The sequence below is a fragment of the Capricornis sumatraensis genome, chromosome 13 (assembly GCF_032405125.1).
Source record: "Capricornis sumatraensis isolate serow.1 chromosome 13, serow.2, whole genome shotgun sequence".
Classification (NCBI taxonomy): Eukaryota; Metazoa; Chordata; class Mammalia; order Artiodactyla; family Bovidae; genus Capricornis; species Capricornis sumatraensis.
The window spans coordinates 70,029,514-70,033,477 of NC_091081.1; the positions used below are offsets into that span (position 1 = coordinate 70,029,514).

At 46.8% G+C, this 3,964-nt stretch overlaps 1 pseudogene; it reads right to left on the minus strand.

Annotated features, from left to right (window-relative positions):
- Positions 1 to 376: 376 nt before the first annotated feature.
- LOC138089576 (transcription factor IIIA pseudogene) lies at positions 377 to 3,063 on the minus strand (annotated as a pseudogene).
- Positions 3,064 to 3,964: the final 901 nt, after the last annotated feature.

Genomic DNA, 3,964 nt, shown 5'->3' on the forward strand with positions numbered 1-3,964 from the left:
TTATGGGTATTAGATAAGCATTAACACCGGAAAGAACCAGAGGTGTTGGTTTTATACTAGCCTTTTGTTTCCTCTTCTAGGAGGAGACATGTAAAGATTCATCCAGACCATGTCTGGAATTGCAACCTTCTCATCCAGGCCATAGCCCATCAGAGGGGGCAAGGTTGTGATGTGTGTTCTTCCTCCCTAGAGCAAAAAGGAGGGAGAGCATCGCCAGGCACCCCGGGAGGAGACGCTCTCAAATGGGAAAGACGAGAAAGATGGAGCATCAGGTGTCCTGCCCCAGTGACTTTAACAAACACGTGCTTCTGGGAGAGAGAATTGAGCTGGCTGGTCTGTGGACCTCCACACAGCACAGTCGGGTGTGCAGCTGCGGTCAGCATGGCGACGCGGAAAGCGTGTGGCCTTCCATGCAGCTCGGCAGCTCCCCGTTTCTGGGCATGGCACAGCCAGGCCCTGTGTCCTCTTAGGAGGGAGGTACACACTGAGTGTAGAGGCCAGGCTCCACTTCTCACTAGATGGCCTCACTTTGGTTTTCTTCTTGTCAGGGTCACACACACCAGCATGCCTGCTGAAGCTCTGCTTCATGGCAAAGGTCTTGCCACAACCAGCATGCTTGCACCCGAAAGGGTGCTGTTCCTCATGGAAGGAGAGAACATGGCTCTGGAGGGTGAACACAGTGGTGTAGGTATGGCCACAGCCTTCCCGTGGACACCAGCACAAGTTCTGCTTGGGGGCGTGCATCCTCATGTGCTGCTTCACGATGTCCTTGCACTTAAATGTTTTTCTGGCACGCGCCACAGATTATGTCCTCTTTATGGGACTATCTCACATGTTTAGAAGCTCTGTCCATGTTTTTGCCACAAAAGAACATTATTTTCGACAGATATAGCCCTCGTGGGCATTCCTGTGCTGCTTCAGACTGCTGGGAGAGGAAAAGTGTTTTCCACATCCCTCGTGGGCACACTTGAACAGCGGCTCGTTGGTGTGCTGGCAATGGTGGATTTTCAGTTGCTGATGGGTCGTCTCACAACCTTTGAAACTACATGCATATTGTTTTGCTGGTTTTACATGTTTGCATTCAAAATGTTTCTTAAAGTTTTATTTTGTGTTGAATTTCTGATCACAGCCGCTAGCTGTACAAAGGACTTTTTATGGGTGTGAACCAGGGCGTGGCGGCTGAGATTGCAGTCCCTGACCAAGGCCTTGCCATACCCTTCATCAGTTCAATTCAGTTAAGTTGCTCAGTCATGTCCAACTCTTTGTGAACCCATGAACGCAGCACGCCATAACTCCCGGTCATCAACACCTCCTGGAGTTCACCCAAACTCATGTCCATGGAGTCAGTGATGCCATTCAACCATCTCATCCTCTGTTGTCCCCTTCTCCTCCTGCCCTCAATCTTTCCCAGCATCAGGGTCTTTTCAAATAACTCTTCGGCCAGCATCAGATGGCCAAAATATTGGAGTTTCAGCTTCAACATCAATCCTTCCAGTGAACACCCAAGACTGATCTCCTTTAGGATGGACTGGTTGGATCTCCTTTCAGTCCAAGGGACTCTCAAGAGTCTTCTCCAACACCACAGTTCAAAAGCATCAATTCTTCAGCGCCCAGCTTTCCTTATAGTCACAAACATAGGGTCTCTTCCCCACCCCCTCACCACCTGCATAGGTGCGCGTCTAGCTTCCAAGCCTTGTTATAATTGGCGCTGCAGATGGGGAAGGGCCAGATGAACCTTGAGGGGCTGCCGGGGGCGGCGGGGCGGCAGGTAGCCCTTCTCGCTGACTGCAACGAATGGGTCGGTGACAGTCAGGGACTACACAGCCTCAGTGACCGAGGCCAGAGGCTCCAGGTTCCTGGGGGCCAAGAATTCAGCCACGTGCTAAGTCACGTGCGGGGAAACCAGTGACTATCGACTGCTTCCGGAGACCCTACGCCTGGGCCCACTGCACTTCCGGGGGCGTGATCCCGGAGGGGCGGACTCTCCCTATGTCCCTTTCCTAAGTGAGATGGTGAAGAAAAAGGGCAGAGGTCTCTCCTCCAAGGTGGTTTTCAAGTAAGAAGGTTAATTAGACATGGGGAGAGAGCTAGAGGACCTTCCTTTCTCTCTGGAGCTAATCACCCGCCGACCAAAGGCCTCCTCTCCTCCTCCATCTCATACTGACGCCAGAGAAGCTGATAGAAGCAGGTCACATCCAGCTTTCAATTTCTGTTTTCAATTCCTTTGTCCTTATTGGCATGACATGGTATACAAGTGTTGCCAGAGTTAATATATCATGTTTTCTTACAAGTAGTGTTTGGTGTCTTCATATTTCTGTGACAGGTACAATGCTGACTACTTGTGAGTCTTCTTATTCTTTATTGGTTCAGCCAAGAAGAGTGCAAGTATGCACTCTCTCTCACTAATCAAGGTCGATTTATTAGTTTTGATGGAGGAAAATGTAATTTCTAACTTCTCTGTGAGCAGAACTGATGAGAAGCCCTGATTTTATAACTCAGCAGTGCCATCCATGGTCGAAGGCATGGGTGCCACGTCAGCCTGCATTCAAATCCAGGCTCTGCCATGTTTTAGGAAGAAGTTGCTTTTCTGTCTCTGGTTTTTGTCTGTGTAACTTTTGTACTTTTTGAATTTTGTAATATGAACATACTTTACTTATTCAGAAAGAATTAAAAAAAAAAAAAAAGCCAAGTAGGTGTGACACAAAAGACATACCAAAAGAGGAAAATCTGGAGGAGTTGGCTGGATAATACCATAGTAATCAGGTCTGAGATGCAGAGATCCCACACTTGAGAATGAGAGGAAGGAGGGTGGGTTGATCAGAAAAGACAGCCCAGGTTTTGAAAATGAGACAGGAGGAATGAGGTTGGGTTCCACTGTGGCAGCTGGTTGACATTTGTTTCAAGAAACAGGTTCTCCCATTGGGATTCTTCCTGTCAAATCCTCCTGCCCTCACTATCTGCCCTTTATTCCCACCTCTCTTTTCCACCCACCTTTATAATTTCTTTGATAAATTCCAAATCAGGACTCAACTTCAGAAGCTTTGTCATCTTTCCATTCTCCATCTCACTAGGGACTTTCCAATGTATATGATCCCAGTATATTTGAAAGTTTTTTTTTTTTTTTTAAATCATAATTCCTCTCTTTTGTTACAGTGGAACCCAAGACTTTGTCCCTTCTAGCTACAGGAATATGGCAGGTTGTTTGCACAGAAGGCAGTAATATTGATACTCCTCTCATTCCTGAATCCACAGCCTATGACTTTGTAGCTTTTTCTATGAGAAACTGGAGGCTATTTCCTGGTGGTTAGAGCCTGGACTGGTTTCATGCCTTGCTTTGACTAGTAGAATGTAGTGGAAGTGATGTTATGAGAACTCTGAAGCTTCTGTTCAACCCCTCTTGGAATGCTGCTCTGAGTCCACTATGTCGAGAAGCTGGGTCCACCAAGTGGGAGAGAACCCAGATGCTCCCCTGTCAGACATATGTGAAGAACCATCTCAGATCAGAGTTGAGCTGCCAGGTGACTACAAGGGCATGAATGACCCCGGCCAGACTGGCGCACATTGCTGAGCACCAGAATCATGAACAAATCAACAACTTATTTTAAGCCACCAAGTTTTGAGTGGTATGTTATGCAGAATAGAAAACTGAGGCAAGGCTTCTGATTAAATGTAGTGTTCAAACATTCCCTATGGTTTATCATTAGCTGCAGCTGGTAATTCACATACTGGTAGATAGCAGTCACAGTTAAGAAAGGAAATTGTAAGTGAGCAGGTGGAAGCCCTGAACCTGTACCTAATAGAGCTCTTTCTCCCCCAAAATAGCAGCGTAATTGTTGGCAGAAGCTTTTCCCATAGATATTAATTTTTCACTTACTGAGAAAATAGATATATAGCAGAGATCACAAAATTTCATTCCTATCTTTTATTGGTGGTAAACATCTAGACTAAAGTGTACACTTCTCCT